General features: G+C 39.4%; 1 protein-coding gene across 13 annotated transcripts in view; it reads right to left on the bottom strand.

The window, feature by feature from the left end:
• abcc9 (ATP-binding cassette, sub-family C (CFTR/MRP), member 9) overlaps positions 1-3,412 on the bottom strand; it is a 69,436-nt gene extending 66,024 nt beyond the window's left edge. For 3 of the 13 annotated variants that reach the window (XR_006376831.1, XM_044186102.1, XM_044186099.1), the window contains exons 1-2: positions 3,037-3,402; positions 564-611 (exon numbers count right to left, since the gene is read on the bottom strand). The gene's annotated coding sequence lies outside the window, so the exon portion shown is untranslated. Of the gene's footprint in view, positions 1-563; positions 612-2,159; positions 2,275-3,036 lie in introns of those variants that run through there. The other 10 variants (XM_044186100.1, XM_044186103.1, XR_006376829.1 and 7 more) reach the window with 9 other exon arrangements.
• Between the last annotated feature and the right edge of the window lie 13,094 nt (positions 3,413-16,506).

Below are 16,506 nucleotides of genomic sequence, written 5' to 3'. Positions count from 1 at the left end.
ATAGCGGAGAAATATATTATGTCGCAGAGGTGGTTTGAGATGTTTGTATAGAAGTTTTGATACTTTTTCATCAAAAACATTAAAACTCAGCACCATGGCAATCCACTATAACTGATGCTGTTCTCCACATTGAGAAAATTACTCAAATGACAGAGTATCACTTCAAATTTCTGTCCATTGCTTTGATAGGTTTATGTTTGTTTTTTGCCATATGAATGTTCCTTTAACTGTGATTCAATTTGGCTCACTAATATAGCAAGGAGCATAATGCAAGTGTAACTAGATTATGGAAACAGTAAAAGAAATTTGGTCCCAATTTAGCGTGTCAGTTAAATATCAAGTAAAAAAAATAATAATCCAAATCTAGCTAGCTGACAGACAAGTAAATTAACCTTCAGCTTTTACCAAAAACAACACCTGCGTTAGTCTACAGCCCCATTTATCAAACAAAATAGTTTTAAAATACTATCAGAAAGCAAAATTACACACCAGTAAGGTTAAGTTAGAATCATTAAATTAAGCTATCTTAATGAGAAACACCATATAAAATACCAGTCTCTTACCTCGGAGAAAAGTAATAATCCTTACTCAAACCGGTTCATTCCTGAAGCCTGGATTTTAAAAAGAAAGAAAACAGAGGAACAGGAGAAAGGAAGAAGAGGAAAAGAAACAAAATGCAGTGAGAGTTGGAGAGAGAAAAGTTGATATTTTTAGCCCCGCCAAGACATCAGCTGCTCCGCATACTGCTGCCTGTCTCTGCCAGCGGTGTCAAGTTACACCGAATACGACACAAGGCTTCCGGTGATATGCTTCAAAATAAAATCTATTTTACTCATAGATTAGGAATAATAAATCAGTAGGAATCAAAACTAAATATTGCAGGGCCAAAATAACCCACTGGTGAGCAAAAAGTGAGCATACTAAGCCTCTGGGTTCCTCTGGTTGCAGGTTGATTAAATGTATGTGTATTTAAGCATACTGTATGAACCATGTAACCATAATACCAACTGATATATTAAAAGGTATTAAAACTCAAGTTTGACACAGGGCCTCTCTCCAGAACAGGGTCTCAAGATTAGATGCAAATGCTGGAGTCACTTAAAACTATTTCCTTTTCAGTTTACAATAATGAATTAATCAAAATACCATATTTGCCCCACAGGGAACCTGAGTGCTTTGAGGCCCCTGAGGGTCAGGCCTTGGCTGTTTTTGACCTGTGTAGTGACGCAAATCCTGGGTAAGTTCATGCATTATTTCATGCCCTTGTGTTCTCCTTATTTGTTATACATTGTATTATATTTTCATTTATAGAGATATTTCCATACTTCACTAATATACTTGTCTTTTTATTTGTTTTACTTTCATCTTCACCTTGAAAATCCCCAATTCAATTATTCCATATTACATTTTCTTTGTTGGATTTTGCTCTTTTTTTGCTTCTATATCTAGTTTCCCTTTTCTCCAGTGATAAAAGGCTCGGTTTTTATTTTGAAGGTGTAAACTTCGTAGGTTCCGGTAAAAGTGTACTTCACTTTAGCGAACTCGACACGCCGTTCCCTCCTATCAGATTTCCAAACTTGAACCAGTTTAGCGGTGAGAAGAGGGTTTATTATGGGCTTCTTTAACAGCCAAGTGACACACACAGTTTACAAACCTGCAACTGAAGTAATATCACCCCATCTTAGTTACAATTTACCTAATAACTTATCATTTGAGGGTCTAAGAAGTTGTTTTAAACCTCTGCAGCACAACAAAATCATGCAGCTACTTGTGTTTAGATATTTATTTAAAATATTAGAGCACTGGAAAATCAGTTTCCCATCAGTCCTGCTGGGGTTGCAGGAACAGAAATCGAACCTTTTCCTATTTTGGCTTCAGAAAGGACAGAATCTCAGATTAACGATATTTTACAAAACATTACTAAGAGAAAGTTCTTAAATATTAAAAAAAAAGCCCAAAAATCTTCAAGTGAATAAATTCAGTCATGTTTTTTTTCAACATCATATAAATATTATACATTATGAAACTATCCCTAAGAGAATAAACAGTACAGAGCAATAATATTTATAATGATTTACAGTCTCAAATATATAATCTGATTTCTACTGGATGCGTGCACAGCAGCTTGCTGTGAAATCATCCATAATCTAAAACCTCACCGAATCTGAGGAGATGCACGATTCACACGTGAAACCGCTTTGTTTGGCATTAAAATGCGTCGGAGAGAAGACCTTGGATACGGTCAGCAGGGCGCACTGGAGCGTACACAATCCCTTGCCGTCGACTGTTTTATTGTCAGTTATTCATGTAGGCTGCTGGAGTCAGAACAGCAAGATGCAATTCCTGCACGCTGTTATCACAAAAATGTGGATGAGGCAATAATAAACCAATCTGGTGTCGTTCACTTATCGTGCAGCAGAACCTACAATGTGATTGTCATCCCTCATATGAGACAGACAAAACTCAATTCAGAAATCAAGCAATTTAAAGTTTTTACGCGTATACATGAATATCAATATGCATAAAACGTGACTTAATGTGTTTTTATAAATCGGTCTGATTCACTTTTATATTCGGCAAGAATAAAACGAATGTATGAAGATTTATCGTTATAAAACTTTTCACTTTTTGAACCGTCCCGCCTGTGATTCCCTCTGCCCCTTCCACCACAAGTAACCTTATCCACGGCGAGCACAACAAAGACCAGTGTGAATCACGCTCATATTTTGCTGAAATAAATGCGCTTGCTGGATTATATGGATGCCGAAATGAAGATGTGTCTTCTAATGATTCAGATATCATATTTACTTATATTTGTAAGGTACACACTTTTGCTGAGAGGCAGGATGACTTTAAACTGTACGATTGTTCAATCGAGTCTGGTACAAACGGTATGTCTTTCACATTAAGAGAACGCACTTCAGTTTTAGAGTATTTCTCTAAACCGAAGATGTCGTGTTACACCAGGGTGGGGATGCTGTCGCCTGGCTGTGAATGACTGAGGGATAAAATAGGAAAGCCTTCCCCAACACTTACCCGGCCTCTGACGCAGGTTTGTGGGCTCCCACTTGGGTCAAAGCGTCCCTTTCCCGGATCTTCATTCACCAGTGCGACGTCTTACGATATTGCGGTTTATACTGAAGGCACGGGGACAGGAACTGCCTATATGTTACATTTACTGTCGTGTCCGCTCAGATACGGTATTATGGCTCTCAAGCAACACACACACACACACACACACACACAGATATGGTGGCTGGCTTTTTCCGCTAAAATTTCTCATAATGCATGACAACAACATGGGCAAATGTAGGTCAAATAAAAGCCGAATACGCACTACGGAGCTGAGTCGGCTGCTGTTTTCAAAGATGCCGTTTTGGAAAAGGAGCGTGTTGTCAGTGCACCATCACCGACGTAAAAGGTTAGCTGAGGGTCTGAGCTGAACTCTGTCGGAGCACAGCAGCAGATATGGGCTTTAAATGAGGACAAGCCTTGAGTGAAATGTTTTTTCATGGTGGGTTCATTAGAATAAAACATAGAATCTGAAGAATGAATAAAAGTCTGTGGAACACACCTGCCCAGGTCACAAAATGTGGGAGAAAATATATAGCCATTATATATCTATACAAGCAAGGGGATATAAATTCTCAGGCTATGATCATGAAGATCTCTCAATTTTAACATAATAAAAAATAAATGTATTAAGCCTGTCAGTCTCTGTCCACCTGCGCTGCATTTTATTTTGAAATGTGACAGATTGCTTTACAGCTCAGAACAGGAAGAGGGCGCTGTTCTCTCAAAACCAGTGGAAGCTTCTGCAGAGTTTGCAGCTGTGGGAGGTTATAAAATATGATGTTTTATTATAAATGAAAAATACCCAACAGTTTATACAAGTGCAGCTGAAACGATTACTCGACTGACAGAAAATGAATTGGCAACTATTTTGATTATTTTTTCATGCAAAAACATTTCATCGATCCAGATTCTCAAATGTGAAGATTTGCTGCTTTTCCTTTTAATGTTTTTAATCATCTTAATGTTTCTGTTTATTTTTTGTTAATGATGTGGAGGTTTGGACTGTTGGACAGGCATTGTGAAGGCGGGTCATTGTGACGGCATTTCTCACTATTTTCAGATTTTTTTTTTACAAACCAAACAATCAATCGATTAATGTTGTTTTGATAAGTGCTCTATAAATAAAGGTTTATTATTATCATTATTATTATGGAGAAAATAATCAGCAGATTAATCCAGAATGAAAATAATCATTAGCTGCAGTCCGATACAAAATAGTTCAAAATGAGCTCCAGCTCAACCAGCTGCAGCAGCAACATCCTGCTTTTACATGAATGAATGAGGAATAATAATCTAATGATATAATATATAATAGTATAACAGTCACAGGGGACATTTTACTGCACTGAGTACTTTTACTTTAAATACTTTAAGTACATTTTCCTGATTATACTGACATACTTTTACTAAAGTAACATTTTCAATGCAGGACCTTTACTTGTAACAGAGTATTTTTATTTATTAGTACTTTTACTTAAGCAAAGCATCTGAATACTTCTTCCATCGCTGCTTGAAACAGAAGTTGGTCTGTCGTTTAGGAGTTTGCTTTATTGTAAGTAAGGGATTGTTACCTGGCAGCTTCTATGTAGTGGAGATCATCTCTTCTGCATCTGCTGCAAATATATGTTTCCGCACTCATTTCCTGTATTGTACAAAAACATGAATTATCGTAAAAACAAGCAAACTGTGTGCACTGATATCAAATATACTGGCTGAAATTCAAATCAAAAACCCATTTAGGGTGATACTAAAGGAAGAAAACATTGCTCTCAGCTACATTACCAGTGGTGGAAAGTATTTTACTGTACTTGAGTGTTGATTTGAGGTACTTGTACTTTACTTGATTACCTTCATTTTATGCTCCTTTATTCTGCAGTTCTCCTCCACTACATTTCAGAGGGAAATATTATACTTTTTACTCCACTACATTTATTTTAGGGCTATGACTTACTTTGCAGTTTGTATATCAGTTAAAACACACTGTACGATCAATATTCAAAGTATATTGTAAAACATGATTAGAAAATATGACCTGAAATATTAACCATCTATATAAAATAGTTCAACTGAGCTCCACCTCGACCGACTACAACATAAATGCTGTTCACAGTTTACATCAGGAGTGATATTAGAGCAAAATAAGAAAGACTTTGGAAGGGGGCCAATCTGCATACAGGGCTTTTACTCGTAATGGAGTATATTTATATTGCAGTATTGCTACTTTTCATTAAGTGAAGGATCTGAGTACTTCTTCAACCTGGTTACTGTAATAAAGTTTAAAGAATAAACAAAAACGTTGGAAGGATAATTATGATAACGGCAGCTGAATACTTTCTTTTACCAGTGGACTCTGGTGGTGCTGGACATTATAATATGTGTGCCATTATATTTGTAAGTGACAGTCAGATGTATTAATCAGTAGCAACATTACCATCATTATCATATCTAGTTTATTCTTCTTAAAATGAACTTTACTTGGTGCAATCCAAGCAGTGGGATGCAGTAGATGCAGATGTTGTGGAGCTTAACTCTAACCTCTGTAAAACCTAAAAAAAAACATATATTACCATAACCAATAGTTCTATATATGAGTCCAAAGTATCAATAACGGAACCAGATTATACAAAATAAAGTTTGTTTTATTTAGCTGAAACTACAATTTCATAAGATAAAAGTGAAAATACATTTGTACCTGAGAAATATGTTTCTCACAGTCTCAATAATTATCCTACAAACCCCCAAAATTACTGTAACTTGTGACCCCGTGAGGGGGTCCCAAACCCAGGGGTAGGACCTACAGACTCCAGCATCACTGCTGAATAAAGGTTATGGATCTTAGATGTGGAGCCTGCGACTCAGTTTGCTGCCGTCTCCCAGCTGAGAGGCCACAGCCTGGGGGCAGCCGCCGAACCAGAGAGGGGGAGGAGGGGGAGGGATTCACATGTGTGTGTTCGTGTGTTTGTGAAGAGTGGAAGAGAGGGTGTGTGGGAGGATTTGTGATCAGGGAGACCAAGAGACATCAGCCTTCATGACTGTGTGTGTGTGTGTGTGTGTGTGTGTGTGTGTGTGTGTGTGTGTGTGTGTGTTTATATCACAGCTAGGGACAGTGTGAGGAGATTCCCATCCACCAGTGTTTCCCAAGAAACTGTCAAGGGAAGAACTTGACCTCTGTCCCCTACACACACACACACACACACACACAAGTACCATACCCCCATAGGCCTTAATCTCCCCCAAGGTCTGACAGAAACTCCCACTCAGCCTCTCTTCTGCTGTTCAGCTTTCACCTTTGACCCTTATGTCGCCAGAGGAGGAAGTAGCACTTGTAGGATGACGGAGGGAAGATGGAGATTAAATCATTTCTATGAGTAAATAAAATAAATGGTCCTGCTTCAAAGTTGCGCATGATTGACGAAACACAGTTTGAATTCACTATTTTGTCCAACTGTGGGTGATACATCAGCACTTCTCAAATTACAAGTGTGTTTCAGCTTTTGTGACCTTGTATGTGTTTTTTTACTGTGTTTCTGTGCATCCATGTGATGTTTCTTTGTGTGTGTGTGTGTGTGTGTGTGTGTGTTAGTGTGTGTGCGGTTATACTTTACAGCGTGAGAAAGCTCTCTCCCGAGGGAAGAGTTTGACCGACATGCCGCCCCAGAACAGGAAGTGGGGACTATTCCCCTCTCCAGAACACACACACGTGTGTGCTGACAGAGGATCACCAAAGTGATCACAATTCATCCTGAGGAGGACGTGAATGTCAGAACCAAATGTCACGGCAATCCATCTAGTAGATGATATTTCACTGGATAAGTGAAAAATTTGACCTGCTGGCGTTGCTACAGCAAAAGTCAGAGGTTCACCAAAGTCATTAGGCTTCATCCTCTGCGGACCATGAATGTCTGAACCAAATTTCATGGCAGTCCATCCAACAGTTGTTGAGTTATTTCACTCTGGACCAACCGACCGACCGGAAAATTTCCAAAATAATAATAAAAATAATTTATGAAAGTGACGACATTGTTTTCATTTCGAAAAGGAAATTTGATTTCCAACACATCGCAGCTTTCCAAAAATATCACCAAATGTTCTCGATTTCCAAAAATATTTACACCCTGCAAAAATGTCCTCACTTTCCAAAAATCTCGACTCTTTCCAAAAACGTTCTCACTTTGCCAAACATTCTCACTGTCCAAAAATGTCCTCACTCTCCAACCACGTTATCATTTTCCAAAAATGTCCTCACTCTGTAGGTCCAAAACTCCTGGGTCCTCACAAAGATAGAAGTAAAAAATGCTCACACACACACAGATTAGCTATGAGTCTGTACTGCCACCTTTTGGGGACTTGCTGACACTGATTTCAAACTGCTGCTGGCCTGCTCCTGCAGCAACAAAGCAATAAATCAAACTTAGAATTGAAATGTTAATATACTCAGAAGATACTGAGTAAAATCCAGTCACCCCCCCTCATCAAGCTTTCATCATATCCTCCACCAGCCAAGAGACGACAGCGCATTATTTTCTTTGACACTGGAAGGTTATCAGAAGCGGAGATAGCAGGCGGCAGAAACGTTTATTACACATTCAAAACTTTTTTATTGGATTGTTCTGCTCTGTGAAGCCTGTTATTCCACAGCAGCCAGCCGTTAAAGTCCGTAATGAAAGGACGCCAATCTGAGCACAATGTGATTCCTGCGGATTAAAGGAAATTAGTTCCTTTTTTAATCATTATCACAAACAGATGTGACAGAGGCGGGCTTGACGGGAAAAGAAAACAAAGCGTTTGACAGCTACAGAGCTGCTGGGGTCACAGCCCACAAACATCCTGTCGATTCAAACTGTCAGAGATATCAGGAATGTGGTGAATTCTTCATTTGTGAAGCAGATGTTACCACCTTTTTCTGACAGAAACTGATACAATATAGTACATCATGGGGAGGTGTAGAAAATTAGGGTATTTCTTATGATGAAATGTCAAATTTTGCTCCTTTCTCGTCCCTTTACTGCTTAACAGCATTACACAATTAAATGCATGGAGAGTCACACATGTGATATGCTTCAATAAAAACTAATTTGGGCTGTCAGAACTTACTGACATCAAAACCACATTTGTTTTCCCTGTCAGACTCTTATTGTACCAATCTTCCATCAATGTTTGCTTCATTCTGAGCTCCTTCTTTCCCTGCACACTTCCATTGTCTTTTCTAATGCTATGCTACGTGGGCACCCAAACATGACCTATATGTGACTGTTAAACATCTGATTCTAAAATGGGCATTAATGTGAGTCCTATTTGGAACCAGAGGACCTATAGTTGGGCGGCACCCACAGGCAAATACTACTGTGAGGACCAAATAGGGTAAAGGAAAGTTACTGTAACTGTGGAGCTCGACCTGTGCCATTCCTATACCAAACTTTGTTGATGTGCTGACAGTGCCCTGTAGATTTTGGCAGTACAGTTATATGATATAATAATAAATTCTGCACCTGTATGAAGCAGCCTGAGACCAAAAGTATAACGTCCACATACTTTACAACAGTAGTAGAAGTTTTCTTTAAACGTGTGGTCCAAGGTTAGTTGTACTAAAGCTTATGTAAAAATCCAGGGTTATAATTACACTGTTTAGTTGGTATATTCTATAAAAAGATTTCGGTATACTCGTACACACTGTCAACAGTGGTGTGTTTTCTCTTTATGTGGCCTGTTATGAGACGCTTACATTAAAAGACTTTGACCTCTAGAGGGCGGCCTCGCCTTAATTTAGTAAAGTGGAAATGCAGCAGAGCACAATGTTAATCTGCAGTTGTGATTTTCCACTGATGGCATCCTTCAGCCACACTGCCACACAGCGCATCAGTGCTCATAATACCTACAGGCTTGTCCTACTTATTGGAAATATGAAATGCAACACTTTAGGTGCAACACAGATTTCTTCCCAGGACAGAGCTACCAGATGTTCGTAGGATTCAGAGCAAAAACACTGGATCCAAAAATATTCCATATGCAATACAATTCTATCAGCACATAAATTAAATTAAATTGCTTAACATATTAACAATTAACATAGTCATGTTCCATAATTTCAGGCAAGTGTGCAACATAAGTAAGACTTTCTAGAGGTGGCTGTGGCTCAGGAGGAAGAGCGGGTCGTCCCATAATAACAGGGTTGGAGGTCCTGATCGTCCTGTTGGGTCAGCACCTTGCATGGCAACTCGCTGCCATCGGTGTGTGACGCAAAATGTAAAGTGTCTATAATAAAACTGCTATATAAATGCAGTCATTTACCATTTTACTTTCTTGTCTGTGCCTACAAACAGTGAAGTAAGATCATTTGAGTTCCGTTTTACTCTCGTGACTCTGAGGGCATAAGTATGTCACGTCTTTTCATTCAGGTGTGATACGATTCCATCCTCCTAGTTCAATATGCAGCCTGTGTGATGACAGGTGGAAACCTGTAGATGTCATTCTCAAATGATCTGCAGTACAGGGTCTACTATTTGTCTACATCGATTGGACGATACATTCTAACATTTACTATGTGATTTGTGGAGTCCACATACAGCAGCAGCTCTGCCATGTTCCACAGTCACTTAGTTAAGCCTTTTGACTCTTGCTCCTTGTAACTGAATTTTCTTGTGACTTAAAGCAATATACTCATAAGTCAACAAAGTAGGGAAACATGAGAGGAGGGTTTATTTGAGAGTTCTGTAGATTATAACAGCACGACAGGTGCTTTTCTTCCAAACAAAGTTGAATCCCAGACAGGTCTATTACTGACTTGGTGCCCTATTCCACTGGTCCCCAACCTTTTTTGCTTGTGACCCCTTAAAACGGACCTATGTCCACTTGTGACCCCTCATCACTGAATGGATATGTCAAATCTATAACAATCATTTTTGAGGTAAAATTATCAGGAAATTCACAAGAAAAAAAGCAAAGATTAGAGAAAAATATACTTCATTTGGTGTAGCAGAAACCTCTTAGATTTGTCCTTCAGGCCCTTGTAGGGGTCTGCCCCCCAGGTTGGGAACCCTTATCCGATTCCTGTATGATTAGGATGCTTATTAGCGCCACAGTGGCCTTACTTACTTACACAGGCACACTAAAAGTGATTCATGGCACCATTGCCTGATTTCAACAAATGAAATATTATGTACTAGCACAGTATTTTAGCACACAGGGAGATAATAATCCTAAATATAATCCTAATTTTAGCACATAATTCACAATATCAATTTTCATAAAACCTTTATATTATCTTCTACAGCGTCACCAGAACATATAACGTACAATTTCAACACAAACAATTGCTGAACAGGCTCTTACAATATAGTAGTGCTGTATTCTTGAATTCTCATTTCCCATTTTTCCTGTTTGTGTACTGTTATGTTGTGCTGCTTCAGGTCCAGAGGCCAGAGAGGTGCTTTTGGAGTTCATTTTAATATCGCCTTTTTTTAAACAAACACTGTTATGATTTTCTGTTTCATTTCTGCTTGAAGAGTGCCTTGGAACACCTTCCTTTTGATTTATAGCTTCAATGTGTTTATTCTGCATAGCTCAAAGGACAGGTCACAGATGAAAGCAGCATCCACATATACTGTAATATCATACGTGCAGTTATTTATTTCTGTGGGAAACACTGCTGAGCGTTGCTTCTCGTTTTTCAGCAAAACTTGCGGCAGCCTTGGGGCAAAAAGCCAGACAGGACATTCTGCGTTCACACCGGCACGCATTGTTCAGGTCAGCCTTCATCAAGGACGGAGGGGCGTTGGGAGCAGCGATTAGAGAGGTTTGTACTCGTATTCAAACTTTATTTACAGCTAGAGCCAGAGAAGTGCAAAGGCCAAAGTAAAAATGGAGAATCACATCTTGGAAACAACATTTACTCCTTGAATGGTGACAGTGCTGGCCTGGTGTCAGATATATTGTAGATCTGACTTAACAGTAACCTCAGCCTGACTTGATTCTACTGCAACAACTTAGAGTACAATAAAATACAACGTTATTGTCCTCCACAGACCTTCGCAGAACGTTAAAGACAACAACACGTGATATGTAAACCATGGAGTGCTCTCTGGCAATAGCGTAAGATAGAAAGACAAAAACAACTACTACAATTTCATGTTTAAAATTCCAGTTGCGTTGGACTTTTTGTAAATGTTCTTTCTTGCCAGAGGCATCTTAAAACCCCTCAAGAGGGCAGCAATTCAAACTGACAAAACATACAGGAGCTGGGTGGTCTCTTTACACTGGGCTTTGTGTTCAGTTCTGACGGTGTACAAATCCTCCCAACAGGTCCTCCAAAGTAAACACCACAATACATCGTTTGTCCGTGCCCTCTACACAGAGACAAACAGCATTTGTCTGTGACTTCTAAAAGCGTTTCAAATCACTGCTGAAAAATGAATCTGTTTTATGACGTGACAACACTGTGGTTACGGTTTGGTTAGGTTTAGGGAAACATCGTGGGTTGGGTTAAAATCAGTTAGGTTAGAAGAGCTCCGTTGTCATGGTAACAATAATAAAGACGCGGTTACGGTTCAGGAACGATGTACACTGTAGACTCTTAGTCTTGTATATGTATAGTATGTGGAATGCTATTAACTCAAGGTCCACTCACTATATTTCTTCTAGACCTTTCAATTGCATCTTGTGGCCTTCATCAGCAGATGGAGTTTACTCGGTTGTCACGGAGATGGTTCAGTTGTTGTTTTACTTGTTCAGTCTCCGTCACAACTGAACAAACTCCATCCACTGATGAGGGAATTTTTTTGTCAAACTATTGACTATTTTGTCACGAATGAACCCTCAAACTCAGTAAAACTGTATGTATGTGTTCATTTGACTGCTGAACATATGTACATTACCCAAATTTAAAAAGTATAGTGAAGTATATTTACCAAAAGAACCGAACAATAATTATTTTATTAAAAGTTGTAAGATATGCTTACAAATCTACAAAATTGGGATAGTTTTGGCCACCAAAATAGTACGTTCTTTTTAAACCACTGACCCAGCAAACACAAGACGATGGAGAGACGAGCAGATTTCTGTACCGTGTCCATTAATCCAGACCCTCTTCTGTGCGTTTGTGAGACATAGAACACTCTGTAGCTTCAAGGCCATTCTCAATAACTGCTCTCTGCCTAGCTGTAATTGCTTTCACTGAGCTTGTACCTTGTTTACTGTCAGTTTCTCTTTTATTAAGTGACTCTGTATGTTACTGTAATTTTGTGTCTGTTATTCTACTAAACTTTTGATGGGTTGTTGCAGTAAAAGAGCTGGTACACTCAGCCAACCGACCCTCTGCAAATAAAGGTTAAATGAGATGTGCAATTCGGGTTCAATATCTGTACGTCTGGCTGGGACCTCTTATATATAAGAGTTGAGTTTCTAATATAGGCTCAACATGGACGTTTGGCATGACACATTTTGAACGTCTATAGATGTAGAATAAAATAAGTACCGAGCCAGGACCATTTTTGGAGTTCCCCTGACATGTAAGGCCGAAAACATAACAACAACAAGACATCTCTCGGCACCTCTTTTAGATGTCTGCAGATGTCCCAAACAGGTTTGATAATGTTTGATCAGGACATCTTTTGGAGGTCCACGAACATCTAAAACAGCTTTCTTTGTACAAACAAGACAGTGAATCGTGAATCACTAAATAGCAGCTAGTTCAGGTGAAATGAACACACCTTGAGAAGCAGAGCAGGGAGTCAAATCAATGATTTCCAGTTTATGTGAAGAGTTAATAAAGCATCAGTGTACCAGGGGGTATTTGAGCATCTGATTATTAGAGGTATCCTAATTCTGAAATAACAATTCATCAACTGAAGCCACATTTTAAAAGAGTTTCCCTACGGGGATCAATAAAGTATTTCTGATTTTAAGATCAAACAAATGGTTGAACTAATTGTTTGATCATAAACTTACTTTTGAAGAGGGAGAAGGAAGGACTAGACCTCTAAGTGTCTTTACCACCTTTCATGACCAAATAAACCCAATGAAGTTATCTGCTTCATAACCCTCTATTTACACTAACTAAGAAGGCATCCCGATCATAACAAAGCAAAGGCTGATGTTAAGAGATAATGGGGTAAAATGCTGAGGTAAGAGGATTAAAAATATGAGCAACAACAGCCACACTCACCTTTTACACTGAATGTCATTTTCTTGCATTAAAAATGTGCACATTTTAAAATGCTTTCAGCTCCAAATATCAGCAGTCTGCAGCTTCAAAACACCCACATCAACGTCAGCCTTCAAACTCTGATGTAGGTCCAACACTGTGTCGGCTCCCGAAATGTTTTATTAAATAAATTGCCCATAATTTCTTCTCAAATCTTGATCTTCGCCAGATCAAAAGACACCGAATGGCCGTTATCAGCATCAATTATTCAGTGCTTCCCATGACAGGTGGAGTTGAGGGACAATATAAACGTACATACCTGTCATGCAGCTTGTTAAATATGAACAAATCGCCTTCTGTATACGAGTGGCGTAGGACCTTGGGCCAGACTAGTGGGGATGTCCTGCTTCCTCTGGCAGAATACTAAACAAGGATTTTCAGTGTGTGAACATGGATGCACAGGGAGGTGGATTAGCATGTAAACAACACTGGCGACATCCACTAAAAACAATCCCTGCAGAGCAATTCACAGTCATGAAGGCATGCATGTCAGCAGAAACATGCACACACAAACATGCACTGTACATACATGCCCTAACAAAGGCTATATACAGCACACACACACACACACACACACTAGTCTTGCTGGCAGTAATCAGAGTGCAGTGTGTTTTTCTCAGCGGTGTAATTCATCAAAGTGACGGCTGCCAATGAGTCTCAGTCAGCCAGACAGCCACAGCTAATCAATCATCAATCTACCTGCTCTTTGTTTCACAGCCCTCTGCCGTCACCACTGCCGTATTTTCAAGACACACACACACACACACACACTCAAACATTCTTTGCATGGTCACATTTTGTGGTTCCTCTTCTCTGTCTAGGTCAATGCGTAGAGCAAGGCACTAACATGGCCTGGGTTAGGGGTTCATTTTCCCTGATTACGCCGTCTTCAGTGAGTAAGTAATCAAGGAGCAGCTGTCATGTTTGTTGAAGACAGATGGGTTTTTGAAGTCGTGTCAGTCTGATGTATTCAGTATCTATAAAGGAATAGTTCAACATTTTGGGAAATTCGCTTATATTCGCTTTCATTCCAAGAGAGAGATGAGAAAATTGGCACTGCATGTCTCTGCTTTAAGGCTGCTATAATCAATACAGAATGGATCAAATAACCAAGGTGTTCCACGTAGTGACGAACTCACATAAAACACCCCCTGCCTCCGCAGTTCTCTTCAGCTCTACCAAGTGTTTTAGCATCTTTTAGCTCATTGTTTTGGTTTTACTGCCCAAAACCTAGCTGTTCTGGTTCAGTCTCATCGCTCTTGTTGTTTCCAAGCAGCTGTTTTCAGTGAAAAAGCTCAAACAATCTACTGTACACTACATGTCCAGCAACAGACAAAGTAAGCGAATAGATGGTGAACACAGTGGAGCATTTATTGATTTTTTTTAGGGGGGGGCAATTGTGGGCAGCACAACACGCTGTAAACATGTATTGTCACCCTTTAAAGTTCATATGGAGAATGTGTTAGCAAACATTTGCTAATTTACACATCCACCAGACTCAGTGCAACATTAGTATTTATTTGAAATAGTGTTTCTGGCCACATGGTGAATGTTAGTCTAATGTTCACTCTCCTTTCAGCTTGTTTTTGGTCTCCGCCAACTGTAATCTGTCTCTTTAGCTGCTAAATGCTCCACTATGCTCACCAGCTAAACGCTAACGTTATCTGTTTGGTGCTGTGCAGGGAGCGTACAGTGGGTTTATCAGAGCTTCTTTGCTGAAAACAGCTTTTGTGATCAATGCTGATTAGAGTGGTGAGATTGAGCAAAACAGTAAAGTTGTGGCTGTAAAAACCAAAACATTGAGCTGAAAGACACTTAAAAGCTCTGTAGAGCTGAGACTGCAGTGTGAAGCAACATCTTCCATGTTATGCATTGTAATTAAGAAGAAAGAATAATGATTACAGCAACTTCAACCAGAGTGGCACCAGATTTGGAAGTCAATGACAAACATAGGAAAGCCTGCGAGCTAGTTCAGGCAGCCCAACTCGAGTCCTGCGCTACACTCACATACGCCTCTCACTGCAACATATATCCAACGCACCCTTTTAACCATGGCGGTGTACTTTAGCTGTCAGTGCTGTGTTCACTCTTCAGCTGCCATGCCTGCTGCCACACTGCTCACCTGAAAGCTCTGATGTTTCCTTGTGGGCAGCGACAAGGTCAGAGCCTAGACACAAGTCTGAAAAACGGACTGAAATGACTTTGTTACTGTATGTAGTTTGGAGGACTTGTTGCTTAGCAGACAAGACTGGAGGCAGAAGGACGCTGCTAGCCCAGCTCATTAAAACAATCTACAATATATATGAATGAACGAACGATATATCCTAATGAAGCTTTGGAGTAGTTGGAAGACATATTTTTCACCCTTTTTCACTGCTTATGTTGATATAGGCCTATCCTCTTATTTTACTCTGGATAAGACAGCAGACAAATGTATTTTCCAAAATCTCAGACTTTTGTTTAAAATCTGAAGATTATCTGAAGTTTGCTTTTTAATCCCCAGAAAAGTCTCTGAAAACTACTGCTACCTCTGCTGATACTATTACCAGTACTACATTTTAGTACTTTTTAGTAAAATGCCCTCCATTTATGTTGATTTTGTTTTTTGGCTGGATGAAGATAAAAAACTTGAGGTGTGCTTCAGGAAGGTGACCTTTTTTTGTAGCAGATTTTATTTGCCAAGCTTGAAAGCAGAATATTTTGTTGAAGACTGAGCCGTAAAATAACCTGCAATTTTGTAATGAAATGAAGTGTTTGACCACTGCAACTGTACTTACGGTGTCTTGTAAACCCATGAGGGTTGGGCACTTTGTGTGCATGACACGAAAATAAAAATAAATCATCAATCATCACTACTACTCTCACTGATAGTACTACTGCACATTTAGCCACCAGTGCATTCCCATCAATACCAGACTGCATTATGTTACACTGTGAATTAAAAAGTGTCATTAGCGGCACTACTCCCTCTCAACAGTTGGCAGCGCTCTAAGAATAAATTGTTCGGTGGAAGGCATTTGAAGTGCGGGGCAATTAATCTTCCCCCACACATTGGCCGTGTTGTTAACAAGTCCCATATTGATGTAAGTGAGTATTCTATTTGTTCCTTAATGGACTTGAGGAATTGCTCAATTTGTTTCTTCCATAATTGCAGAGAAGATGATCCCAGTTCTGTATGATTCCCTCCGATCAATACTCACTTTCCAATCCTGTATCCTCTTCACAGACAGGAA

This window comes from Siniperca chuatsi, linkage group LG23 (assembly GCF_020085105.1).
Source record: "Siniperca chuatsi isolate FFG_IHB_CAS linkage group LG23, ASM2008510v1, whole genome shotgun sequence".
Taxonomy (NCBI): domain Eukaryota; kingdom Metazoa; phylum Chordata; class Actinopteri; order Centrarchiformes; family Sinipercidae; genus Siniperca; species Siniperca chuatsi.
The sequence above is the reverse complement of the archived record's forward strand: the minus strand, read 5'-3'. Positions and strand labels throughout refer to the sequence as shown.